The following is a 15,466-nucleotide window of genomic DNA, read 5'->3' on the forward strand; positions in this document are numbered from 1 at the left end:
TCAACACCACTGCTTGAAGACTGGTACATTATTTTATCGCTCTATTTCATCGACATCGGAATGCTGGAACGGTGCGTTTAGGTGTGTGAGAGAGAGAGAGAGAGAGAGAGAGAGAGAGAGAGAGAGAGAGAGAGAGAGAGAGAGAGAGAGAGAGAGAGAGAGAGAGAGAGAAGAGAGAGAAAGAGAGAGAGATAGAGAGAAAGAGAGAGAGAGAGAGAGAGGAAGAAGTGCTTCAACTATTGTACTGGATAACTTACTTCTCACCTACCTATCGCTGGCGGTCATTTACCGCAATCCTTGATCGTCTATTCCTTCCATGCAGTCTCCTGCACCCATGTATAAAAATAACCAACCATTTATATGTGGGTGGTCTCAGATCTCATTGTATCAATTTAGTTCTAATAGTTGACTGTGAATGTGCGTATATTGTGTGCGTTTGGCGACTTCATTTCATGCCTTTTGTATAAACCGACACAAAGGTTTTGTATGTTAGTGAAAAAGGAATTTGTATTGTTTATTGCACTTCCTAAGAGCATTCGTGGAATAAGTGAATTGTTATAGTTTTTATTAGATAATCGAAAACATATCCTGATCTCTGTTAGCCAAAAGCCTAAAGGTCACTTGGCACCATTCTCCACTCACCAATCTTGTATTTCATCACGCGAGCAAATATAGGGGCTTCCATGTGATCACTTTAACTTTTAGAAATAGCAGCCAAATTTCTATTAAATTATACCTTACTTCCTTAACCCTTTTACTTCATAAGTCAGTTACCACTCAAAATATAATTACCCTTCATTGTGGAAAGATTTACATATCAATCGATCTTTTGTTGAGAAATGTCATGCTTGAAGTTATTTTTCGTTGAAGTAATTCAAGTGTATTAAAGCAACGTGATTTGCAGAAAATTCCAATTCTATTTTTGGTAGATGTTTAACATCATTATTGTAATAACTGTGAAATTTAATTTCACAATAAAAGAGTAGCTGATAGATTACTTCCCTTTGGGTACGGTACATACTATTGCGTAGTTTTAGATATCTACAGGGTGTCCACAAAATCTGGGTACCTAGAGTAAATAAAATCATGACATAAACAATTACTCTCTTTTACTTGTTTCAGTCATTTGACTGCCGCCATGCTGAAGCACCGCCTTTAGTCGAGCAAATCGATCCCAGGACTTATTCTTTGGAAGCTTAGAACTTATTCTATCGGTCTCTTTTGCCTAACCGCTAAGTTACGGGGACGTAAACACACCAGCAACGGTTGTCAAGCGATGTTGGTGGGACAAACACAGACACACAAACATACACACACACACACACATATATATGTATATATATATATATATATATATATATATATATATATATATATATATACGACGGGCTTCTTTCAGTTTCTGTCTACCAAATCCACTCACAAGGCTTTGGTCGGCCCGAGGCTATAGTAGAAAACACTTGCCCAAGGTGTCACGCAGTGGGACTGAACCCAGAACCATGTGGTTGGTAAACAAGCTACTTACCACACAGCCACTCCTGCGCCTATCAAATGGAAGAAATACTAATTTCTTAAAGTATGTGTTAATCCCCATGTACCCAAACTTTGTGGACACCCTGTATACTGTGCTTTGAGTAAAAAGGCAGTAACTGCGGCTGGAATGTCATTGCTGGATAGAAGATGACTATGCAGTTCTAAAATGGAAAACAGCAGCAACAAGAACTACACAATAATTACATTTTATTATTGGATCTCTTTCAAATTTAAACCAGGAAGATATGCCAGACCTCATAGCCAATGTATATACTGACATACAAATGCATATCTACCTCTCTCTGCGTGTGCGTGTGCGTGTGCGTGTGCGTGTGTGTGAGCGTGCGTGTGCGTGCGTGTGTGTTTATTGAATCCCTTTGATAAGGCTGGCGCCAAGTCGGCGGTCTTTTCTGCACGGGTAACTATCAATCTTCCTCAAAAATATCTTATCCAGTGTTGCACATGGACATACAGATATATGCTCAGCGTTTTCCCGGCTGGGACTTGGCTTTTACACATACGTTTTTAAATTAGGGTATAAAAAGCAACGGAGAGAACCCAAATCTATTTTAATTCTTAAAAATGAGACTGTTGTCGTCTCGAAATTTTGAATAGTAAATTTTATAACTTTATTGTTACTAACAACAAAAAATTGCTACGAAAATTTGGAAGAAGTTGTAAAGAAAAGATAAAACTAGAACACAGTCGAACTTTTATGAAGAACTGCACACACACACACACACACACACACACACATCTATATATACATGTGTGTGTGTGTGTGTGTGTGTGTGTGTGTGTGTGTGTGTGTGTGTGTGTGTGTGTGTGTGTGTGTATATATATCTAAAGACACACTCTCTCTCACACACACACATATATACTAAACTAGACTACCAGTGACCCGTTACGTCACCAATAGTTCAAGGTACCCGAAAAAGCCGCGTATATCGGGGAATCTGTGGTCCGATTTACGCAAAACTTCTGTTATTCTGTGTGTATTCACATTTCAAGGATACCCTACTTTCAAAGCATTTTTCCCATTATACGCCGGTTTGGATATTTATAAGGGTACCCGTAAAAAAAAAAACGCGTATCCTGGTAACCCGTGGTCCGATTTACGCAAAACTTGTTTTATTGGACTTGTATTCACAAGAGCATCTGATTCATGATGTCTCCTTTTGTCTCTGTTTCGCCAGATGCTCTGCCCTCCGTGTGTCCATTTCCTGATCTCTTCCGATTCTATCTCTTACCCTCTGTTCCATCAAACCCTCAACTCTTGCATTATCAATCTTATTGATTCTTCTATTCGCATGCCTATCCCGATCTAGGGTAAATATTTCGTAATGAACCCGTTCGTACTTCGGTCTGAAATAATTTTTACCACATGTTTTTTTCCGAGTGCATTCTATGTATCTCACCTCCAAATCCACCGCAATCCCTATTTTTTTTTTCCTGAAAAAAAAAAAGAGGGTGAGATGGGTTATGGGTACCTCGGAGTTTCATGAGAAACTTTGAGTTTTCCACCAACGGAGTTTTGTTTTGTGAGTTTTTTTTTTCCAAGTTATTTCGCATACTGTCAACGAATGTGACATGGAAATCACGCGTAAACGGCTCCTTTTCCCCAGAAAAAGAAAGATTTGGTTGATATTTCTTGCACGCCTCGCTACCACGTAACAGCTATTTCGGGTCCTCTATCACAAACAGCTGCTAGGTGGTAGCAGAGCGTGCTAGAAATAGCAGACAAATCTTTCACGCCGAGGTTATGAACGGGTCTTTTACGAAATACTGTACTTTCAAAGTCATTTTCACTTTAAAATATTTTTTAAATATACCAAAAAAAAAAAATTTTGTAATGGTATTCACTTGAAAAAATGAAATATTCTCTGTTTAAAGAAAGCTAAAATATAGATACTTACTGTACAGACAACTTACATTTTTTAAATCACATTCAATTAAAAATATAAAAATAATTGATTAAAATATTGTGTTTAAAAAAAGCGAAAATAGAAACATTAACTGTAAAAAACAACTCGTATTTTTTTCGTTGGTAAGTTAAAGTCACGAATGTGTCTAATTGAAAGGTTAGAGTTTCTACCCTTTCGGGGTTAAATCATTTTAGAAATAGTTCCCATTATGCAACGCTCTGGATATTTATACCCACAAAAACCCCAATATCTCAAGAACCAGTTGTCCGATTTACGCGAAACTTGTTTTATTCCGTTTGTATTCCTATTTCAGGGAAGCCTTAATTCAGTTTGGCTGTGTAACATTGCAAGCAAGCAAATAGTTCATTTTTAATATATGCATATGCATATATATATATATATATATATATATATATATATATATATATATATATATATATGTATGTATGTATGTATGTATGTATGTATGTATGTATGTATGTATGTGTGTATGTGTGTATGTGTGTGTGTGTGTGTGTGTGTATATATATATATATATATATATATACACATTTAACAATAATATATAATATATATGTGTACATATATATGTATACGCATATATGTGTACAGGACGTTACAAACTGTGCACTCTCTCTCTCTCCCTCTTTCTCTTTCGTTGCTCACACGTGACCATCTGGAGAGTCTACTAGAATAGATGCAAGTGCTAATATATGATTTATAAAAACATGTAACATAGTAATAAAAATCTGTAAATGTACAACCATCCAGATATCTGAGTACCTTATTATTTGTTCTAATATATATATATATACATAGATAGATAGATAGATAGATAGATAGATAGATAGATAGATAGATAGATAGATAGATAGATAGATAGATAGATAGATAGATAGATATGTGTGTTTTTGTGTTTGTGTCTCTCCCTACTCCTACCACCACTTGACAACCGGAGTTGGTTTGTTTACGAACCGGTAACCGACCAGTTCAGCAAAAGAGACCGGTCGAATAAGTACTAGGCTTTAAAATATTAGTACCGGGGTCGATTCATTCGACTAAAAGTTCTTCTAGGCGGTGCCCCAGCATGTCCGCTGTCTAATGATTGAAACAGATAAAAAAGACTCTGAAACCGCCAGGTAACAATGCCTCTATAAAAGGAAGAAAATATGGCAAGAACGGTTTAAACGTTAAAAATCATCCGAACAGTAATTCATCCGAACAGTAATTGAATATAAGTTGAAAGCATTTGCATTGATAAAATCAAAGATTCATTATTTTTCTGAGCACAGAAGCGATACACTTCCAATTTTCTTATGTACTTGCAATTGTCCCCTGGTATTAAAAAAAGTATCCCCACCCTTAATAAAGGCTCTTTCATTGGTTCATAGCTTTGAGTGTAGATAAATATTTACTGTATTCAGCTCCCATCCTTAACAAGTAAATTAGCACTAACTGTGTGAAAGAGACAATTGCGTCTGTTATAGTTTCTTTATGGCTGCTGACTGGATAATTTCCAACAATCCCTCTCCTTATCTCAAAAACATTTTAGATCACATCTCGCCAGGTCAGTTAGTGTTAGACGGCAATAAAACAAGACAAAAGATATCATTGTTTCATGGAAACACTGGCTTACGTTTCTATTTCTAGGTCATTGCACCTGACGTCTTTCATAGTTTCTTGTTAAACCTGCTGGTAAAACTCCTTCAGTTCAATGTTGAGAGGTGTCTTCTTTTCTTTCTTTTCCTTTTTTTTTAACATTGACATTACTCAAAAAGAAGCTTAGTTCTTCTAGTTTTTAACTTAATTCACTAGCAGTGGTCACTTCTCATCTGGAATGAGGATTCACATTGAAAATTTATCTTCTATATTCGATAAGAGGACTAAGTAAAATTAGGATTCAGGTAACATAAAACTCCAGAATAAATGTTTAATTTCTAAACAAAATTGAATGTGAACGCTTGAGAAACTTTAATCTATAAGTAAAACTTGATGTGAACAACTTGTGCCTAATTTAATTATCTTGATTATATTTTAATCTATAATTAATCTAAATAACATTAGAACAGAAGAATTTCGGAACTTTACAAATATTCTATATTCCTTAATAATGCTGACTACAGGAAATAAGTTTATTATGGAAAATTTTAATTAAAAGAAAGCTTTGCTTACTCGTCTCTTAGAAGTATCATCAACTAAGTAATATAGATCAAACTTAGCTAAGAGAGCCAATGAAAGAACCTCTATTGGTTGCTTAATAGGCTTGAAATAGCTGCTAATATTTCCAACAAAACGATACTTCGTTAAAAAAAGGACTCGGGCACAGGATAACACAGTTCTATATATCCTGTTTCAAACCAGACGAGCTGATTAAAGCTAAAACGTTTTTGGTCATAGGTTTGCTCATATTAGTGCTCACCTGGGACCAAAAGGCAACAATCTTATTCATAGAAGCCAACAGAAGAGGCTTTGGTTGTTGTACGACCTGCTAAAATAACTACCAAAACTTGCCTCGTATTACACCTTATTATCTTAAAAATGAAAGAATACATTGGACAACGTAATCCTAGACATACCAAAAAGACAGCCACGGCTGGAATACTTTTGTTCATAGGTTTGCTCAATCCGGATTGACCTATAAATAAACAACAACAACAACACCATTAATCAAAACCAGAGGGGTTTTGCTATACTTTGTCATTGAAGTTTTCTCAAATTTAAATTGTATATTATTAAGATATCATTAAACACTTAATCGGGGTTTTTCTAACTTTGGAATAGATTTAGCTAAATTTTGCTGAGCTCAGCACTTTCAGAGTTGCTTTATTCATTTTCATAAGCGGGAGTTGAATGTTCCTTCTGATAGTAGTTTCATATTTCTTACACCCTCATTAATAGTTTAATTCATAGACGTTAAAACAGAGAAAGTTGAAGTGATTTGATACTATTACAAATACTTTAAGATTAAAGCTATTAACATGAAGAAGATAAACGTCATACTCCATATTCGATCAGGAGAGAAGTAGAAGCATATTATAAAATAAGATATTAATTTCTGTACAAATGTAACTGAAAGAATCTCATTAATTAGTGCTATATTTTTCCTTTAAGAATTCATGTAAGCATTTATATTTCATGATAACCAAAAACTAATTAAATCTAAGACACATGATCTTTGATAGAAATTCTGTGTAGGACTGACCTTTCGAAACCAAACAACGCAAATGTAAAATGAAATTTTAAAGTCCTTCAAGATAATTAAGCATTATGAGACTTCTAATTATGATGGATTCTCTGACCTAGACGATGGAGGATGGTTCCGCAAATTCTTGCTGAACAACTTGTGCAGATGATTTTTTCAACGGTGATTAAATGTTTTTGCTGTACCTTAGCTCAATCTTTCCATCGAAACGATATTGCAGAACAGATGCATGGTGTACCACACGACAGGTGTCGAAATGATCGCAGAGTAACGTGAGATGAAGTGTTTTGCTCCGAATTTAATGTATAGCCCGATTCGGTAATCGAAACCATTATTTTGCGATCGTGAGCGCAACATTCTAACCACTGAGCTACGCACCGTCATAGATAACTCATAATATGTGAACTCAGTCTTGAAAGGAAGGAGTCAGATAAGTAAGAAGAAACGGCAAGGAGACTCAGAGTCCTTTGGTCATTCACAATTAGTATTGCGATTGTTGGTACCGAGAGAGAGAGAGAGAGAGAGAGAGAGAGAGAGAGAGAGAGAGAGAGAGAGAGAGAGAGAGAGATAACCATTGGCAAAGAAATTCAAGCAGAAGAAATATCACACTGAACGAAAAGAGGTCAGGCAAATTTTGTAATATGAAAGGTTGAAGAGAGACATATCAAATTAAAAATACGACTTCGATTGTTACTAAAATCAAGGTTAAGCTAAAGGTTTTGGTAATGAATTTTGTTTTCCATGAGTAAGAGGAGATATTTCATAGTCAAATCAAAAGTAAAGTAATCTAGTTTACACAGTTGTGAGAAAATACTGACAACCTCTCGGTCCCTTCACCTTCGACATCTAAGATGTAACAGCTAGAAGGAGAGAGATATGCACCACTACTCAGTTGCTACTCATAGCAGCTGCAAAGACTGGAGTAACATGAAATGAAATACCTTGCTCTAGGGACACAGCGCACAGCCTAGTCCTGGAATTGAACCTACGATCACAAGCCGAACACTCCTAACTACTAGGCCTCGCACTTTCATTCCCGCGCTGGTATTGTTATCTTGAATGTTTTCTAATGCCGATAGAAAACCTCAAATTCTTGAACGCGAAAACAGCCGATTAGATCAACCTAACGCATGCTGGTATTAATTTTATCTCGCTCCAGAAAGTCGAACCACGTGGGATTTGAAATCAGGACATAAAAAGATTTAAACAGATAACGTAAAGCATTTGAGTCCGACGTCCTTTCAATTCCGACTTAACCTATCCTCGGTACTTAATTAACAACCCATCGAAAACCTTTTAAGCTTATTTTCCCACGTTCATACCTATGTATTTTTATTGCTATAGATTTCAATTAATGTTTTCGTACGTATAATTGTCTGTTGAATGAATGGGAAGAAAGCATCACGATAATATATAATTAAATTGATAGTCAGTCTTCTTTCTCTAATTAGAGTAAGGCTATTCGGTTGACAACCTCCTACAGAATAAAATAGAAATACATGGACTGAATCGTTAATTTAATTCATTAATATATTACAGATGAGATACTCCAAATAGATTTTTAATTCTAATGAAATAGACTAAACTAAAATACAATGGAATAGAATTATATGAGTTATCAAAAGCTGAAGCGAGGTACATGTATTGAAATATATCTTGACAGAGCTCAAAGACGAAATATAAAAGCTTAGATTACAAAGATAATATATATAAACAATTAAAGACACAGCAATATAATACAGTGTACTAAGGTGGTGAGTAGACAGAATCGTTTCCGCGTCGGACAAAATGCTTAGCGCCATTTCGTCCGTCTTTACATTCCGAGTTCAAATCCCGTCGAGATTTGCCTTTCAGGGGCAATGAAATAAGTACCACTTTGACACTGAGGTCGATGTAAATCGACTTATCCTTGCTGGCCATGTGCCAAATTTGAAATTTGTTGTTGTTTGCTCTTGTCTACATTTTGCAGGAGGTGAGAAGTTTCTGGTCGGAAAGATTCACTGATATTTACACATCCTGAAATTTGAAGAGGATCAACATCCTACTCCTTTCTGAAGTTAACATTTCCTTCACATTTCGGTCCAAGTTGTTAATTTTGCATCCTCATGAGAAAACTCTGGACGCCATGATCGAAAGAATTACGGCATATTATTTCTGTTTATAATTCTCTAATAACAGCTTTATTTGTCTGTTTTTTTGTTGTTTTATTTATACGCCCTTTCAAAGCCTAGCCAGGCTCATGGGTCCGGTCCCGGTATCTATGGCGTATGTGTTCCCCCCGCTGGACGAGACGTCATTCCATCGCAGCATTACTCAATAAACAGGAAGAAAGAGTGAGAGAAAGTTGGGGCGAAAAAGTACAACAGGGGTCGCCACCACCCCCTGCCGGAGTCCCGTGGAGCTGTAGGTGTTTTCGCTCAATAAACACACACAACACCCGGTCTGGGAATCGAAACTGCGATCCTCCGACCACGAGTCCGCTGCCCTAACCACTGGGCTATTGCGCCTCCACATATGCCTATGTGACAGCTGTATAAGTGAACTTTAATGCATGATAACAATCCTGAACAACATTGTAGCCGTACTTGCTCATATAGGAGTAAGATCAATATACTCACATTCCAATCTTGCGGCAATTTTATGTTAAACTGAGCATAGGAGTCGATTGATTAGAAGACTTCACGTGCAGCTACTGGTGAAATTGTCTGAAGAAAAATACTGAAGTTTCAGAATCGGTCTTCAGGAGTTTGTACACTAAGAAGCGAAAGTCAGACGTAAAAAGACAAAAAAAATCTTGGAAATACAGAGTGGACCACAAGTCACGCACAATAAGTACAATACATGCTTCAATACATGCTTCAATTATTCTAAAATTGAATAAAACAAATAAGATAATGATGAATACACACGTACAACGTACAAAATGAAAAATAACAAAATGAAAAATAATAACGTAATACAGACATACCTCGGCTTAAGTCGTTCTTGATACGTCAGTTTTCAAAAATAACATGGAAAAATAAAAATCAAGTTAATTCAATTTACTCGGTTTTACGTCTGACCGCCACAAATATTGGAATCGTAAAATCACTAGAAAACCGTTAAAAGCACATAGAATCATGTTACTGTACAATAAATAAGAATAAAATCATATAAAAATATGTACAGTAAATATTAAGCTGCACACCAGAAAGTAGTGCCGCTGAGTGACCGAAATCATGAAATCAGCTGTGTTGTCTTATTCATCAGTCTTTCGGAGGAGCTCATATTGCACTGTAGTTCCAATATCTACCGTTAGGCGACGTTGTTACTCGTGATACCCACGATCGTTTTCAATTCAGATTTGTGTACGTCAGTTTATCGGCTGGGGAGGGGGACAGTCGATTATTTAATTTATCAACCCCGAAAGGATGAAAGGTAAAGTCGACCTGGGTGGAATATGAACTCAGAACAAGAAGACAGACGAAATACAGATAAGCATTTCGCACGGCATGCTAATGTTTCTTATTTCTTTACTGCCCACAAGGGGTACACACAGAGGGGACAAACAAGGACAGATAAAGGGATTAAGTTGATTATATCGACCCCAGTGCGTAACTGGTAGTTAATTTATCGACCCCGAAAGGATGAAAGGCAAAACTGACCTCGACGGAATATGAACTCAGAGTGTAGCGGCAGACGAAATACCGCTAAGAATTTCGCCCGACGTCCTAATGTTTCTGCCAGCTCGCCGCCTTTTTGTGTGCGGTAAATTACGAAAGAAATGAGACATGATTGAATATCAAAGAGTAGTTATGTTGTGAAAAAAAAGTCTTTTGATTACTTAGGCTGGAATAATCTTCGAAACCCTCATCTTATGAAAGGTTGTAGTTGTAAATATATTTTTCAGCCCATCCCTGATTCTACGAGAGCGTTGTCATTGCCCAGAATAAAATCCGGTTTCTTTATTCTTCCTGACTACAAAATTGTTATAACAAGTACTTACTACATGGAGTTGCTTATAGCCCTCTGTTCTTTTTTTTAAGTGATTATTTTTTTGTATCAACTGATTTTTGCTTTACTATATTTGTTTATTGATTTTTTGTAGTGTGTGATGTTTTCCAACCTTTCTTTTAAACAGCAAAAGTTTCTTTTACCGACTTCTTTTTGAAATGCCGCTCAATGGATTTGACACACCTGAACGGAAAGCAATGGTGCGTACTTCCAGTTTTGTTTGATATTTTTTATCAAACCATAGTTTCTGGTTCGGAAAACCATCTAAGTGTTCTGTGCGGAATACATAACCCCATACAATATTTGAAAAATATACTAAACAACTTTCAATATTATCTAAATCAGACGAAAATTTCTCCTTATTTGCAGAGCTAGGACACTGTCATAGCTTGTTGACTGGACACTCATTGTAGCACGAAATTTGGCATTTAAAAAAAAAAACTTTTGTTACAGTAGCTGAATTAAAGAAGCCTGAATTATGATGGTACTTATAATACCATATTGGGACTTAGTGATCGAATGGTTAACGTCTGTGATTATCTGTAACAATAATCTGGAAATTATTTCTTCATTCTCGAGTGGAATGCAAAAGATAGTATTTTAGAAACTGTTTCTTTTGACTAAAATGATGATTGTCACCAACCAATATTACATCAAACTATTTCGTCTGCCTTTATGTTCTGAGTTCAAATTCCACCGAGGTTGACTTTGCCTTTCATCCTTTTGGGGTCGATAAATTAAGTACCCCAAATTGTGGGCCTTGTACCTAGAGTAGAAAAGAATATTTCATCAAACTAAGGCAGTAAGCTGGCAGAACCGTTAGCACGCAGGGTAAAATGCTTAGTGGCATTTCGTCCGTTTTTACGTTCTGAGTTCAAATTCTGCCGGTGTAGACTTTGATTTCATTTTTCAGGGTTGGTAAATAAGTACCAGTTGAGCATTGAAGTCAATGTAATCAACTTACCCCTCCCCTTGAAATTGCTGGCCTTGTGCCAAAATTTGAAATTAATATTACATCAAGCTAAATATCCGTATAGTATTTGGGTCATTGTCAACAGATCAGAAAAACGATCATGTATATTATTTTGCTGTAAAAAGCAGTAACAAAAATATCATAAGACGCACGCGCTATCTAAAAATGGTAACATTTAACAGACATATATTCTAGAAATGAATTGCATAGTTTTGTTATTACTTTTATGTTCAAATATTTATTTGTTATTGCTGAAAATGTCATGATTACCACATTCACACTAAACGATTATCTCCTTTGATCTGGAACGGTCTTAGGAAGAGTTAGAAAAACTCCCCGGAGGAATTGCTGAATCGAAGATGCTAGAATTCATTTATGTTGGTGCCGAACGACATTTTATATTTAGAAGTCTTACCGCTACAAAATTTCTTTAAAACAGAAGACCTTTGATGAAAGGCATTCCAGTCATGACCATCAAACCTTTTTTGCATATCAAGGATTATAATGTTCAATGTATCCTTCCTATTTTAAGACAGTAAAAGGTGATGTGAGGTTAAAGAATAACAGCATTTATAATACAGTTCTATATTTAAGAGATGAATTATTTACATTATTTACATTATCCACAATTGACGGATTTTCGTCCTCATCTTATTTGTTGTTAACACAGCGTTTCGGCTGATATACCCTCCATCCTCCAACTGGAGGATATAACAACAAACAAGATGAGGACAAATAGCCGTCAAATGTAAATAATGTAAATAATGAACAGCATTTATGTATCTTAGGTAACAATTACAGAAAAACCTGCAATACCAAGCAACTGAGGAGCGCAAGGCATCTGAACCAAGCCAATGAAGATACCTTTGAGTGGTCGTTCGATATGCTAGAAATAGTAACTAAATCTCCCTTAAATTATATTCCACACTCTTTAAAAAATAACAAATATTAGATCGTGTAGTTTCATGTAGATTATGTCAAGAAAAAAATAATGATTTACGCGGTTAACACGCTTTTGATCATAGGTCGACTGAATCAAGGCTAACCGAGAGAAAGGAGGGGTAAACAAGAAAGGTAAATGATGAAAGAAAAACACCGACAGGAGTCAATTATAATTTCTTTATTGATCCCCAGACATTACAATTCACAGGGCCTGATATCCTTTTCATCTTTTTTTTTATAGGCTTCATGGAATAATTCTTTCTGCTATAGGCACAAGGGTTGAAATCTTGTCAACTACATCGACCCTAGTGAACGACTGGTACTTATTTTATTGACCCCAGAAATATGAGAGCCAAAATCGAACTCGGCAGAATTTGAACTGAGAAGGTTAAACTTGAGGAAATTCCAAGCATTTTGCCCCTCATGGTAACGATTCTGCCAGCTTACCTTAAAAATTCATGAAATAATAGAAAATATTTTACAAAATAGTTCCTCTACATGAATTGAGGAAACAACAAAGTCGGCAGCCCTTCTCAGGGGCGTCGATTTCCACCATCTCCAGTCTGTCACTCCTTGCAAAGGTTTCTTACGCATATATTACGCATACATTTACTTGGTTCACTAAAGACAGAAGTGTGATTCCATAACCGTTTTCGTCCCTGCATCCACCAAATGACATTTACTTATTCATACTGATCGTACAACTGTCAGCGCCCTTGCACGAACAACGCATCCTTTTATAAACTCCAGACAAGGCAACTCAAGTATGAGTTCCGATTTTAATGTCGACTTAATTCCGACTCCTGAATAACCTCTGCAGATGTATAGGGACTCCGTTGGTTTAAAATGCACGAAGGCGAGTTTTTTTCGTTGGTGATGAGACAAAAAATTAGGGTTACGGGTACGTTTAATTTTATTTCTGTGAAAAGATTATATATTAAATTTGTTGTAATTGGTTGGTAACACGTTTACTTTACATGTGTGTGATTTTATCTTCAAGCCATTGCGTGATGGGCAACCATCTTGTGACAGAAGGTGAGTAATTATTTTCCGTCGCAACTTTGATTTGACCAAAGCTTTTAGAGAATTGTACGAAGGATGCGCTGCTCTGAAAGAAGCCCATCGTATATATATATATATGTGTGTGTGTGTGTGTGTGTGCTTTAGTGTCTGTATTTGTACCCCATCACCGCCTAACCGGTGCTGGTGAGCTTATGTCCACGTGGCAGTTCTGCAAAAGAGACCGATAGAATAAGTATCAGGCTTTAAAAACAATAAGTTCTGGGAGTCGATACATTCGACTAAAATTTCTTCAATGCAGTGCCCCAGTATGGCCGCAGTCTAATGACTGAACCAAATAAATGATAAAAGATAAAAGATTACTTTTAAACTAAAGAAGAAAAGAAAGCAATCGATAACGTTTTCATTTCATTTTTGGAATTGTTGCTGTTGTTGTTTTTGTTATCTAATGTGGGTTTTTTTTAAGCAGTGAAATGTGATTGAAGGAGATTTAGATTCTACTTCTAGCACCCATAATCGTTATAAGAGAGGTCGCTGCTTAAAAATTTGTCCCCGAGCGAGTTGTAAGATTTGTTTCGATGTTAAGAGATTTTGAATCGTCGCAGTTTAGTGTTAGGTGAAATATATATATATATATATATATATATATATATATATATATATATATATATATATATATATATAGGACTAACAGAACAGAAGACATTTAAGAGAATTTTAACGAACAAGAAAAAAAGAACAAAAAACAACCAAACTAAACAGAACATAGACATGTAAGTGAAATGTTAGCAGAGAAAAAGCATTGACTCTCAGAATAGTTTTAAAATTTCCCAACGAAGAAATGGCAGCCCAAAAGAGAAAAAAAATATTCCAGACGCTTGTTGACGCGTACTTTATTTATTTATTCATTTATTTAAAAAGCGAACGATTTTAGTAATGTTTCAAGTGTTTTCAAGAATCTGCGAGAATCAATAAAAAACATAAATAAATTTGGATTGTATTACAGTAAAGTCTTTTTTTTTTTTTTTTTTTTTTGCTATTTCGTACAAACTCATTAATTTTATTTTGAAGTAATCTTTGCCTTTCACTCTTCACCTTCTCCACTTACTTAAATAATACAACTTTATAAGTTTCGTCTCTCCAGGGTGTCTCTACTCCTTTGTAACTTGAAATATCTTAAAGTGTTTTATAAAGAAACTCAAAAGTCCAACCAAAGAAATTTACTTAAGTGGAACTGTCCCTAATTAAATTCTTGTCACGACAGAACCTTTTCTTTTTGTTTCAGAACTGTGTGCACTTTTAATATAACAAGCCTAAAATTCTAATACTGGTAAGGCATCTAATCCTCATGTTTAAAATTGTTTGCACTTTTAATGTAGCAAGTCTGAAATGCTAATATTGGTAAGGCGTCTAATTCTTGTCTTTATGTCATGAAATACTTACTGACGATCACAATTTCATGGCATGTCAGAATGGTGACATTATATTTAGGTTAACGCTATGAAATGCGACATGTCTTTCGTTTAGCTTATTTTTAATCATTGAGAATCGGGGCGACAAGATATTTTATTTCAACATATGTGAATAACAGCCGATTAGCTCATTTATGAATAGTACGTTAAACGAACACAGATTTTCGATAAAAGTAATCTACTGTTTGTTTTGTTTTTGTTTTTTGTTGTTTTTTTGTGTTTATTTTTTCAGGTTGTTGTTGAGTATACAAAAGTATACAAGCCGTGATAATACCGTTTCTATTTCAAATACAATTTACCCAATACTGCTACTTTGAAAAGTGACAGGCTGTAATTTTAATTATGCAATAGAAGCAGTCTGCTTATTTGGCGCCTTTGCAAACCAGTGTATACTTTATATACTATC

At 35.6% G+C, this 15,466-nt stretch overlaps 1 long non-coding RNA gene across 1 annotated transcript in view; it reads right to left on the reverse strand.

Moving 5' to 3' along the window:
• The window catches only part of LOC128247857 (uncharacterized), a 92,825-nt gene extending 81,482 nt beyond the window's left edge, over positions 1–11,343 (reverse strand). The window contains exons 1-2 of the long non-coding RNA XR_008264181.2: positions 9,629–11,343; positions 9,279–9,365 (exon numbers count right to left, since the gene is read on the reverse strand). This is a non-coding gene — a long non-coding RNA (uncharacterized LOC128247857). The remainder of the gene's footprint in view (positions 1–9,278; positions 9,366–9,628) is intronic.
• Between the last annotated feature and the right edge of the window lie 4,123 nt (positions 11,344–15,466).

The sequence above is a fragment of the Octopus bimaculoides genome, chromosome 5 (genome assembly GCF_046866305.1).
Source record: "Octopus bimaculoides isolate indiv1 chromosome 5, ASM4686630v1, whole genome shotgun sequence".
In the NCBI taxonomy this organism is placed as follows: domain Eukaryota; kingdom Metazoa; phylum Mollusca; class Cephalopoda; order Octopoda; family Octopodidae; genus Octopus; species Octopus bimaculoides.